This window comes from Salmo salar, chromosome ssa22 (assembly GCF_905237065.1).
Source record: "Salmo salar chromosome ssa22, Ssal_v3.1, whole genome shotgun sequence".
Classification (NCBI taxonomy): Eukaryota; Metazoa; Chordata; class Actinopteri; order Salmoniformes; family Salmonidae; genus Salmo; species Salmo salar.
The window spans coordinates 47,054,686-47,068,818 of record NC_059463.1 but is presented as its reverse complement, the minus strand read 5'-3'; positions in this window follow the sequence as shown (position 1 = coordinate 47,068,818).

Sequence of the window (14,133 nt, the reverse complement as noted above, 5' to 3'; positions counted from 1 at the left end):
ACTGCAGAAACCAGAAGGCAGCTAAGCTACACAGCTAAGCAGAAAAACTAAGAACACCATGCTCTCATCCAGGGCCCTAGCCTTTTGTGGGCCCCCTAAGCGAGATATGGTTAGGGCCCCCCTACCTCGTGGGCAAAACACTTTAGTGGCCCCCCTAAGAGAACACTTACAGTATGTCGCTTATTGCTCTCATACCATTTATTGCACAACAATACTTCTCTTATCTTCCTTTAATCCAAGGTCAAGGGGAGAATGGCCTGAAATGAATAGATGAATGAAGAGATAGCGAGAGCTATTCCTAAAACAAACAAAGGACAATACAAGCACAACTCAAGCTAATGAAAAGTCTTGGCTCGCATCATTGTGATTGTTGCTTCATCGTCTAATTCTACATGGCAGATGAAAGACATTTGTTATGTAACTATTTTCGGTAGGCAGAGAGTACACCTCATTGCCAAGTTAAATAAAGAAAATAAAAATGAAAAACTCCAGAACAGCATGAACCCCCAGGGCTCTCTTCTACACAAACAACCTACTTATACTGTAGTTCTCCAGGACCAGTCCCCACTAGTCAAAGTAGGAAAGAAGAAAAGCCCAAGTGCACTGTCGTTCATTTCAGTGTCCCTTAGTGCACTTCAAGTTTGTGATTTAATGTGGCCTGTAGTTCTTACAGAGCATAAAACTGCAGTGAAAGTTCAAAGTATGGTGGTTCTATAGCCTTTGTATTGCGATTCAATAGTGCAAATTTTTTGCGATTCGATGTTTCAATCATATTACATGTTGGCTCACCATTTAAAAAGAAGATTGAGGACAAGCTAAAGAAGTTTTGGCGCAGGTACAGCCGACTAGCTAACATTAACTACATTTTGAGAATCAGTACTTGGAGTCATAGAGCCGGTATAATATCATCAGAAATAATATTGCAATACTCTACTGTATACATTTGTCCTCCCATCCCTAGTAGAGATGAGGAGTATCATCAAACATGCCTGCATGTACTAACTCAATTTAAGCCTCCATTCAAACCTCAATTTCCTTGTTTTAGTCTTGTAGCTAACTAACTAATTCATGCATTCCCCTTGACTCGACTTGTGCACCGATTATTTGGTATTATCATTTGACTCATAATGTGTGGCATTCTACATAAATAATTGAGTTATACAACGAATAAGACATATGTACAAGGTCATTAAATGTTTGATCTCATTGAATGATTATTGCATTAAGTCCTGTAAAACAAGTCAGATTTAACAGCTTCAATTTAACACATATGATATACCACCAGCAATTCACTGCAAAGTTTACTTGTATCATCTTGAATCTTCCCATGCTGCAGGACTCGACATAAATCATACAGTGACAACTTATTTTTACAGCCTTGTAGGCTGCTTGCTGTCTTTTTTAATGTCATACCTTGTGGCTGGACTAACAGGTTCACATTCTTACTCTGAACAACATTTGAGTCTACTGACAGATGAAGGAACACAAACGGCTGGCTGAGCCTTTGGAAACAAAGCTTAATTTGCACGAGCTTGTGGATGCTCAGCAGAGGTGTGTCTCATTCCAACAGTGTGGGAAACTAAACCAGCAGGTCTTTCGACTGCTCCTATCTGCTCACCTTGTCAAAACATCTTGCAGGGGTTAGTTAACACAATATTAAGCTGTAACCATCAATGCTGATACTAACGTGTACCTCGCAATGCATTGCCATGGGTCTATTAATAATCTCTGCATGTATCCCATGTGGAGGGCATGACTGAACTATTAGAAACACCTGTCTAAAATCAAGCTCCTTTGATGAGTTGCTTTTACAACATTCAGCTTATGTACAGTAGAGATTTATTTTGAAGGTTCGGCACAGGGCCTTCTCAATAGCCAGGTGAGAGATTCCAAGGTTTTCACTAGCCCTTTCCTGCAGTCAAATGACCTAGTGGCCTCATGGGTGGAATGTTATTTATATTTTTTTTCATAATTAATAAACATATATTTTTTAAACCAGCCAAAAATCCGGTGTTTCTATGTCAAACGGATGTTGTTATATTTCAGTCTTCTGTGATGTATATAAAGTCTAATATTGGGATGCAAACTCAAAATATTTCAACTCTATGTCTGACATGGTACAGGTGTCCTCTTCTTTTTAAGCCCATAACCGTGTGTGTGAGGTGTATACTAGTAGATTTGTTTAAGTATTACCAAGAAACACTCTGTGTGACCCTGATTTAGCCCACTGCAGTAAAGTATGGACTCTAAGGGAGTTTGGCTGAATGAACTGAAGAAAGGCTGGTCGTTGTCTTATCTCCTTCCTCACTTTGTTTTGATATTGTTGAACATCTAGTCTACAACCTAGTTATTTTGATTGCTGTATATCAGAGGTTTCAAATCAGTGATTTTTGAGTTTTAGAGAGCAGTGCTTTCCATTGTTTTGTCTTACTTTGTCTTACCTCCACTCTCCAGTTTTTTTTAAACATTATTGAAATGTTAGTAAACGCAACACTAAACACCAATGTATTGTATACATTTCTGCAGGGGTGTTAATGAAATACACACATTTGTTTTGATATCGATTGACAGGCAGGTTTGGCCTTTGCTTAAGGCATGTCTCAAAGGCAAGGTCCAGGATAGGCCTGCGAAAAAAAAATGAAAGATATGCTTCATGTCATAAAAGTTAATGAAAAAATGGAAGGTTAGGGTTAGGCATAAGGTTAACAGTGTGGTTAAGGTTAGGGTTAAGTTTAAAATACGATTGTATGACTTTGTGGCTGTGCCAGCTAGTGGCCGGCCTGCAGAGCTGCCTCTAGTACGTCATCCCAATAAATGCCAACCTGCTTCCAGCTCAGAGTAGGTAGGTTTTAGGATGATGTTAAGACACTGCTCAGAGACAGGAGTTACATCAATTCTTAAACGTTTATCTCAGTTGGTAATTGTGACAGTTTGAAGTACTACAAAGGAAAGAAAGTGATGACGCTCATTGACATTATTGCAAATGATGAGGAATAACCAATCGCAATAAGACATCGCTAGATGTTAACTCTATAGCACCCTTCAGACAACCAAGGTTAATATGAATTTAGGCAACATCAGATATTGCAATGGTAAAACGTTTGTTCGAATTTTCGCATGACACGATCACTTTGCCTATTCTTACATTATGCCTAATATTTTGGCATGCATACCCTTTTTTATTCTGATTGTTTTTTTAATAAAATGTGTTTTATTAGGTGGGACTTTATGACTAAAGAGGCTTCATGCATAGCTTTTATTTTTACCCATAAGAGTAGGAGTGAAATGTCTCTTAAAGACCAAATTTCTACTCCGAGAATCTTTGTGGATATGGGCCCTGTGTTCAAATACATAAGTATTTAAATAACAAATAATCAAATACACATGTTCTGTGTATTTTTGTATTTTCAAATAATGTGGCCTGAATCAACTACTATTGGACGTATTTTCAAATACTTATTTCCAAATACATGATTTCAAATACCAAATAGACCTGGTTCAAATCAATATTTGTATTTGGAAATACACTGGCATGTATTTGAAAATACTCAAATACACAATAATTTCCAGGTGTGTTTCCAAATACATTCCAATAATAAACTACTTGTGTTTTCAAATAAAAAAATATAAAAATACTTACTTCCAAATGTCTTTGAAAGTAATTGAAATACCCTAAATAGTATTTGAATGCAGGTCTGCTACATACAAGGGGAGCTATCCCATAATATGTGGGTTTCTCTCACTAGGGCTGATGGAGCTTGGCACTTACTTCGAGCTAGTCATCTGCACACAGATTGGTGGAAGGTTTCACAGAACATAGATCAACACTGGTCTTCGCTCCAACTCCTTTCTCACTACAAAATATTTCTGAACAGCTCAGTTTCTCTCCATGTAACTATGTACATCAAGAGTACACAAACAAGGCCTTGGTTGAAGGGAAGGCTGACAGGCAGCTGGGGCCTCACTATGCCATACCCTATATCCTGCCAAACATGTTGATAATCAGAGCATGGAAGACAATTCCCATTTCACCCTCTGTCTCCAAACAAACCAAGCACAACTAAAGCCTCTTTGTACAACCAGACAGAAGATTTGACATTCTTTTCTAATTACAGAGCGGTTGTCATCCGACTTGTCTCTTCAATTATTGTCACGACTTCCACCGAAGTCGTTTCCTCTCCTTGTTCGGGCGATCGGCGTCACCGGTCTTCTAGCCATCGTCGATCCACTTTTCCATTTGTTCTCACACACCTGGTCCCCCCCCCCCCCATGTCCTTGTACGCTATGTTACTGGTGCGCGTCAGGTTTTGTACCCATGTAGGTTTCTTTTTGTATTGCTGTGGGTTTTGGAATTAAAAATGCGCCAGCTATTACCCATCTCTGCTCCCTTGCGTCTGACTTCACTGCCACCAGTTCCGCAACCCTTACAATTATACAACATCTATGCATTTCTCTTATATAATACACCATATATACAGATATAGGATCTTAATTTTACCACCCTGTTGCAGGAGAACTTTCCAGGAAATGTTACACTGGTAGTGTATTTGAGGTTTAAAAAGGCTTCTGTAGTTTGCAATTTCCACTTTGAAATTTCAGACTTGATTTTCCTTTTCAAAAGATGTATCAACCCTTATAAAAATTTTCACATTTCCTGTTGCTGTAGGATTATTTTCCTGCTGTAGCAAACTGGTGTGTGTACCATATAGTACCAGCACATACTGTCACGAACCGGCTCAAAGTTCGTAACAAAAGGGAGACAACGTGGAGACAAGGAATACCAAAATATATAATTTAGTAAACTAAGTACAATTAACAATGGTGTGTTTAATCAGTAGTGTAAGTGAATGTTTTGCATGCATAAATGTGATAATGCAGGGTGTTGGTCCCGTGTGGCTCAGTTGGTAGAGCATGGTGTTTGCAATGCCAGGGTTGTGGGTTCGATTCCCACGGGGGACCAGTACGGAGAAAATATGTGTAAAATGTATGCATTCACTACTGTAAGTCGCTCTGGATAAGAGCGTCTGCTAAATGACTAAAATGTAAAATGTTGAAAGGTGCCAACGCAAACAACCAAAAGGCCACAAAAATACCACAACAAAATCTATAAAGGTGTCTGCATGGAGAGAGTCTCCCCAATGAATGTGGAAGAGGTGCCTTTATCCTGGGACACACCCGGGCCCAGGTGTTTCCCATGTAGCTGACGACCCTCCCAACTCCCCCCACCGGCAGACAGAGTGGGAGGGTCGTCACAATACAATGCAGAGGAATAACATATTTTGAGGCATGCACGGTACTGTAAACATCATTACATATTTATTCACGCTTTATTTAGCCAATGCTACAGTTAGCCCTCGGCAAGTCATGGTCTAAATAAAAACAGAAATTGTGTACTGCCCACCCCTAGTAGGCTGTTGTCAACACATTCTTTGCCCATTAGCTTAGCCTCTGGCACAGTAAGGGCACTCCGGGCCTGGGTAAGAGCACTCCCAGCATGTACAGTATGGTGTCCCCCCACTGGGGTTAGGCTAATCATTTCCCACTCTCCCTGCTCAGTGCACAGTCATCTACCCACATGGCGCTTTGTGTATACTGGAATGACTGGATTTGTAGTTTGGGAAACAGTATTAGAGTTGTGAGGGGAGGAAAACAACAGTGGTTTCCCTGACAACTCACATGTGTGTGTGTGTGTGTGTGTGTGTGTGTGTGTGTGTGTGTGTGTGTGTGTGTGTGTGTGTGTGTGTGTGTGTGTGTGAGAGAGAGAGAGAGAGCGAGTGAGACAAACTGCTAGCTAGATTTATGCCAAGAAAAGGTTATAGACTTCTTAGATTTATAGGCCTAGTCTACAATCCAAAAATACAGCCTGAAACATGCACCATAAACAACACAAACTGAATAGTAAGCCCACTTCTTGCGATCCAAACATTCACATAAATGTTACTTGTGGGAGTAGATTCTAGCTGTGGCCAAAGGTTGCTCCATACAGACTGCAAGGGGGGGTCAATGAGTATGTGCTCACAGTGGTTGCTAGGCACTGAAAAGCTATGGTAACAGCAACAAGCGGAGTCCAGATGCCGGAAGTCATGACACAATGTGGTAGGCAGATTGACGTTTATTGCCATGAGTTTTTTTTCCTTGAGGCAGAACTGAGTGGTTTCTGCTAGATGGGCTAGCTGCAAAGTCAAAATGGGCTATATTGTAAAAATTAATGAAATAAAAATGTGCTTTTTTGATTTTGATTATTTTGACCACTCTGCAGAGCTGCCTCCAAAAGAAGATTCATGATGAGAAACGATAACCTGCATGTGGTAACTGTGAACACGGCTAGTCTGAAAACAGGAAACACATTCAGCCTCTGATTAGAAAGGCTGGCAGAAGTGGCGCATTCTCCCAATACCATTGCCCTTATCCAGAGACAACCCCTACCTATCCTCATTCCCATGAAGATCTGAAAGATTTGGATAGGTGTATGAAATATGGTAGTAGCTTCACCACCACCACTATGACCACCACCAGATTTATATTTTGTTGCCATATCCAACCCTTTGTCACACCCTGATCTGTTTCACCTGTCTTTCTGATTGTCTCCACCCCCCTCCAGGTCATCCCCATTATCCCCTGTGTATTTATACCTGTGTTCTCTGTCTGTTGCCAGTTTGTTTTGCTTCATCAAGCCTACCAGCGGTTTTCCCTCTGCTCATGAGTCTCGATTGTTCCTGTTTCCTAGTTTTCCCGGTGTTGAACATTCTGTCTGCCCTGAGCCTGCCTGCTGTCCTGTTCCTTTGCCCCACCTTTCTGGATTACTGACCTTTGCCTGCCCTGAGCCTGCCTGCTGTCCTGTTCCTTTGCCCCACCTATCTGGATTGCCGACCTCTGCCTGCCCTTGACCTGCTTTTTGCCTGCCCCTGTTCTATCAATAAACTGTTGTTACTTCGAAGTTGGCTGCATCTGGGTCTTACCTGAAACGTGATACCTTTGATATAAGCGCTTAGGGAGTAGGGCCTAGCGGTTTCTGGGCAAGGCCTTAACATCCCTTAATCTGACTCTAAATCATCAGGTTAGCTAGATTTTACCCCCTGTCTCTTTAGCTCATCAGGGATATAGCTGTGCCTAGTCATGCGTAGCACCACAAATTGGTACTGGTCTGGTTTGAGTAGAGAGACAAATGTATAGTAAAGGAAGGGTGGCTCTCCTTTGACCAGTTTTAGAGTAACAATGGTTTCTGTGAAAACGACACACTGTGGGATCTAACGATGTTACTAAGATAACAAGATGTAACAATGTTACGAAGGTAACAAGATGTAACGATTACAAGATGGCCCGATCCCGCAGCTGAATTAAATTTAGGAGATGGTCCTTGCGCTTGCTGGACTTTCTTGGGCGCCCTGAATCCTTCTTCACAACAATTGAACCGCTCTCCTTGAAGTTCTTGATGATCCGATAAATGGTTGATTTAGGTGCAATCTTACAATATCCTTGCCTGTGAAGCCCTTTTTGACCAAAAAGCAATGATGACGCCACGTGTTTCCTTGCAGGTAACCATGGTTGACAGAGGAAGAACAATGATTCCAAGCACCACCCTCATTTTGAAGCTTCCAGTCTGTTATTCAAACTCAATCAGCATGACAGAGTGATCTCCAGCCTTGTCCTCATCAACACTCACACCTGTGTTAATGAGAGAATCACTGACATGATGTCAGCTGGTCCTTTTGTGGCAGGGCTGAAATGCAGTGGAAATATTTGGGGGGGATTCAGTTCATTTGCATGGCAAAGAGGGACTTTGCAATTAATTGCAATTCATCTGATCACTCTTCATAACATTCTGGAGTATATGCAAATTGCCATCATACAAACTGAGGCAGAAGACTTTGTGAAAATTAATATTTGTGTCATTCTCAAAACCATTGGCCACGACTTTAGATATTCCATAAAAAATCTGCCGTTTCCTGCTACAATAGTCATTTACAACATTAACAATGTCAACATTGTATTTCTAATCAATTTGACATTATTTTAAAGGACCAAAAAATTTGCTGTTCTTTCAAAAACAAGGACATTTCTAGGTGACCCCAAACTTTGAATGGTAGTGTACATACATACATACATACATACATACATACATACATACATACATACATACATACATACATACATACACACCTTTTTTTGAATAGACCTTTATTATTCCTCGCAAACCCTACCACCCCTCCCCCAATTGGAGTAAACTAATAAACAATAACACTTAGGCTTCTACCTTCAGTTTATACATAATATACACATTTTACAGACACAATCTATTTTACAACAGTTACATTTTGTATGTTTTTGTCCTAGCCTTCCTCTATTTCTGATGTCTATCCAGTTTGATTTCTATTTGTAACTGTGCTATTTCACAAAGGTTCTGAATCTATATACATTTTACAGACCCCATATGTTTTACATTTGTTATCTTATTGTTATTAGTCCCACCCTTCAGCTCCATTCAAACACTCCCATCTATCTCATTACAACATCCATTTTGGATTTCTATTTGCCATATTTTTCAACTGTGCTGTGATGCTTCACAAAAGTACTGAACCTTTCTCTTCTCATAGTTTCAACAGATTGTAAATTAAAGATAAACATTTTGGTGAAATAATTATTATATTATTGATCGATTGACTATGACTTTTTAAATCACCCAGTATTGCTATCTGCAGTGTTAGGTCTAGGTAAATGTTGCAATTTTTCAGCCATTCCTGGACCTGTGGCCAAAAATGAGCTACATATGGACAGTACCAGAATAAATAATCTAATGACTCTACCTCCTTGCAACAAACATTCTATTGGTTGCAATAATTTTGTATAATAATTTTAATTGAAAATGTGAAGTTTTGAAACCGGCGTCGTTTTGCGTGCCAATTCATAAACCATGTGACATTGAATCGGTACATCGAAAATCTATTTTGCAATTTATATGGCACAGCTGTCAATTCTTTGGTCTTTAAACGAAACTGGTATATATTTTTATTTATCCCAATTTTCTTTAAACATTTTTGTTCTTAAAGCAGGTCCGACAGACAAGTTCCTTACTTTCCCCTTCCACTTGCCTCTTCCAGTTTCGAGGTAATGCTGCAATTAGTTGGTTGTAATTTGGGGTAGAGCAGACATTTCCATATGCCTGTGTTAGCTGCATGTGTGACATTATTCCACCAGTCCTATTTATGATATAATTTACAAAGATTATATCTTTTAAAATAAAAAATATTTAATATTTGAGTTTAACCACAATATTTGTTGTATTATTTGTTCTGTATTTTCAGATGGATTAAACTGAAATTTCATACCAACTTTCTAAGGATTGTTTAAAAAAATAACGATATTTTGGAGATGATTTCGTTTTCAAATAACCGAAAGTGAGCAGTTGTAATCTGAATAAAGGGAAAAAGGCCATTCTTGTACATAGGGTGAGACATTCTTACTAATTTACTAGAGAACCATTTCGGATTTAAGTATAACTTTTGTATGACTGATGCCTTTATCAAATCATATTTTATTGGTCACATACACATGGTTAGCAGATGTTAATGCTCGTAGCGAAATGCTTGTGCTTCTAGTTCCGACCGTCATATAAAGTGGCATTGTATAAAGTGACTAGTGATACGTTTATTACATCCAATTTTTAATTATTAAAGTGGCTAGAGATTTGAGTCAGTATGTTGGCAGCAGCAACTCAATGTTAGTGATGGCTGTGTAATAGTCTGATGGCCTTGAGAAATAAGCTGTTCTTCAGTCTCTCGGACCCAGCTTTGATGCAACTGTACTGACCTCACCTTCAGGATTGTAGCGGGGTGAACAGGCAGTGGCTCGGGTGGTTGTTGTCCTTGATGATCTTTTTGGCCTTCCTGTGACATCGGGTCGTGTAGGTGTCCTGGAGGGCAGGTAGTTTGCCCCCGGTGATTCATTATGCAGATCTCACTACCCTCTGGAGAGCATTATGTTTGAGGGTGGAGCAGTTGGCGTACCAGGCGGTGATACAGCCAGACAGGATGCTCTCGATTGTGCATCTGTAAACGTTTGTGAGTGTTTTCCGTGACAAGCCAAATTTCTTCAGCCTCCTGAGGTTTGTGTGGGTGGACCATTTCAGTTTGTCCGTGATGTGTACGCCGAGGAACTTAAAACCTTCCACCTTCTCCACTACTGTCCTGTCAATGTGGATAGGGGGATGCTCCCTCTGCTGTTTCCTGAAGTCCACGATCATCTCCCTTGTTTTGTTGATGTTGAGTGTGAAGTTATTTTCCTGACACCACACTATGAGGGCCCTCACCTCCTCCATGTAAGCCGTCTCATTGTTGTTGGTCATCAAGCCTACCACTGTAGTGTTGTCTGCAAACTTGATGATTGAGTTGGAGGCGTGCATGCCTACACAGTCATGGGTGAACAGGGAGTACATGAGAGGGCTGATAACGCACCCTTGTGGGGCCCCAGTGTTGAGGATAAGCGGGGTGGAGATGTTGTTTCCTACCCTCACCACCTGGGGGCGGCCCGTCAGAAAGTCCAGGACCCAGTTGCACAGGGTGGGGTCGAGAGCTTAATGACGAGTTTGGAGGGTACTATGGTGTTAAATGCTGAGCTGTAATCGATGAATAGCATTCTTACATAGGTATTCCTCTTGTCCAGATGGGTTAGGGCAGTGTGCAGTGTGATTGCGATTGCGTCGTCTGTGGACCTATTGGGGCGGTAAGCAAATTGGAGGGGGTCTAGGTTGTCAGATAGGGTGGAGGTGATATGATCCTTGACTGGTCTCTCAAAGCACTTCATGATGACGGAAGTGAGTGCTAGTCGTTTAGCTCCGTTACCTTAGCTTTCTTGGGAACAGGAACAATGGTGGCCCTCTTGAAGCATGCGGGACCAGCAGACTGGGATAGGGAGCAATTGAATATGTCCGTAAACACACCAGCCAGCTGGTCTGCGCATGTTCTAATGACGCGGCAAGGAATTCCGTCTGGGCCGGCAGCCTTGCGAGGGTTAACACATTTAAATGTTTTACCCACGTTGGCCGCGGTGAAGGAGAGCCCGCAGGTTTTGGTAGTGGGCCGTGTCAGTGGCACTGTATTGTCCTCAAAGCGAGCAAAGCAGTTGTTTAATTATTCTGGGAGCAAGACGTCGTTGTCCGCGACGGGGCTGGTTTTCCTTTTGTAATCCATGATTGACTGTAGACCCTGCCACATACGTCTCGTGTCTGAGCCGTTGAATTGTGACTCTACTTTGTCTCTATAATGACGCTTAGCTTGTTTTATTGCCTTGCAAAGGGAATAGCTACACTGTTTGTATACGGTCATGTTTCCTGTGGCCTTGCCATGATTAAAAGCAGTGGTTCGCGCTTTCAGTTTTGCGTGAATGCTGCCATTAATCCACAGTTTCTGGTTGAGGAAGGTTTTAATAGTCACCATGGGTACAACATCACCGATGCACTTGCTAATAAACTCGCTCAACGAATCAGCGTATACGTCAATGTTAATGTCTGAGGCTGTCCGAAACATATCCCAGTCCACGTGATCGAAGCAATCTTGAAGCGTGGAATCCGATTGGTCGGACCGGCTTTGAACAGACCTGAGCATGGACATTTCCTGTTTTCGTTTCTGTCTATAGGCTGGGAGCAAGAAAATGGAGTCATGGTCAGATTTGCCGAAAAGTAGGGCGAGGGAGGGCTTTGTATGCATCACGGAAGTTAGAGTAGCATTGATCCAGAATGTTGCCAGCCCATGTCGCGCTTTCGATATGCTGATAAAATTTAGGGAGCCTTGTTTTCAGATTAGCTTTGTTAAAATCCCCAACTACAATAAATGTAGCCTCAGGATATATGGTTTCCAGTTTACATAGAGTACAATGAAGTTCTTTCAGGGTGGTCGAGGTGTCTGCTTGGGGGGGATATACGCGGCTGTGATTATAATCGAAGAGAATTCTCTTGGTAGATAATGCGGTCGGCATTTGATTGTAAGGAATTCTAGGTCAGGTGAACAAAAGGACTTGTTCCTGTATGTTGTTATGATCATACCATGACTCGTTAATCATAGGCATACACCCCCGCCCTTCTTCTTACCAGAGAGATATTTGTTTCTGTCGGCGCGATGCGTGAAGAAAACGGGTGGCTGTACCGACTCTGATAACATATCCAGAGCCATGTTTCCGTGAAACAGAGAATGTTACAATCTCTGATGTCTCTCTGGAAGGCAAACCTTGCTCGAATTTCGTCTATCTTGTTGTCAAGAGACTGGACATTGGCAAGTAGTATACTCGTTAGCGGTGAGCGATGAGCCCGTCTATGGAGCCTGACCAGAAGACCGCTCCATCTACCCCTTCTGTGGCTTCATTGTTTTGGGTCGCCTACTGGGATCTGATCCATTGTCCTGGGTGGTGGTCCAAACAGAGGATCCGCTTCGGGAAAGTCATATTCCTGGTTGTTATGTTGGTAAGTTGACGTTGCTCTTATATCCAATAGTTCTTCCCGGCTGTATGTAATAAGACTTAAGATTTCCTGGGGTAGCAATGTAAGAAATAATACATAAAAAAACAAAATACTGCATAGTTTCCTAAGAACGTAAAGTGAGGCGACCATCTCTGTTGGCGCCATTCTAGTGAGAGGTCTAATGCTTTAATATTTAATAATTTCTGCCCTCTGAATTCATATTCATTATTTAAATAGGCCCTTTTAATTTTGTCTGGCTTGCCATTCCAAATAAAATATAATGTTTTTTGATCATATCGTTTTTTGTTTTTTGGCACGTTAGGACTAAGATCCCCCTTGAAGTGAACCCGGGTTGGGCTGGCCTTGCTGGGTTAGCTCGAGTTGCATTTCCACTATCTCCCGAAATTAGAAATTATGCCATGTTGCTAGGTAGCCAATATGTGACTGTGCAGCTGGCTTCCCTAATGTTGCTAGCTAGCTAGCAAGATGTTGAAGAATTTAATTCACCCTCATCGTGCTGTAACTAACGTTACCTCATACTCCTGCCAGTGCCAGACAGATTCAGAGCCATGAAGGTTAGTGTTGTCGCTAGCATAACAGGCTAGCTAGCTAGCTTAATTCCTACATTTCTTGCCATGGTATTGGCTATTAGCTAGCTAGCTAACCAAGCAAACCAGACTCCTGGTTTGATACGATGTAGCTAACTAGCTTTCAATACTAACTGGCCAGCTAAAATTCCTGCTAGCTTGCTAGCTTGTTCAACTCTGATTTGCTAGCTAATGTTAGGTGGATAGCATTCGAGGGCTAACTGTTCTCATAAAAGTTGATTTTGTAGTGCAAAATTTTATGAAGGATCCGGCTATGGTGGTAATTTGTGTCATGCCTGACTACTGCAGTACTGCTTGTCCTAAATGTTGTGTCATCATCCAGCAGTGATCATCCAGCATCCTCCAGTGGTGGTTGCATAGTAACGGCATCACCAGGGCAAATTCTAATTGAGTTTCCCTTGACCCAACTCGAATTTGAGAATTTCATTAGAGCGAGCTCAAATTTGGCCCTAATTTTAAGTGCCAGTGACAACGGGGCTTTAGTTGATACTCACCCATCATTGCCCTGCCATTCCCAACCAATCAGAGTGCTTGGAAATGTGGATCTGGACACTTCACCCGCCCACTTAGGTCAGAGTGTTATCGCTTTCCGAAAAGTGAAGACGCATGTTTTTCTGAGGATTTATTATAGTGGACATTATTAGGATCTCTGGAATGTTGTGCGTGCATTGGAATAACCACAGCGCGTAAGATTCCAAGTCATTCCTATCAAGATCCATTGTAAAGAACCGAAGTGTGTGTGCCTAATTTGTGATGGTGAAAAGGGAATAAAAACCCTGAAAGAAGAAGCATCTGCCTTGCAGAGGGTCAGAACCCAAGTCAGAATCATCATTATTAAGTACATAGCAGGTGAGGGCTCAGAAGCCAATTTCTCAGACGAGCTCCAGCTAGACGTTTTTTCAGTCCCCTCCACGGTTTCACTAATGGATTATTTATTAACCCTAAGGTGATATAATAACTGTGAACTAATTATTGATTTAAGCTAAGGTGATAAAATTACAACAAACTGATTATTGATGAACAATAAATTGATAGAATTGTCACAGTTGACTTGGACTGGTGTAAGGCGGAATCAGA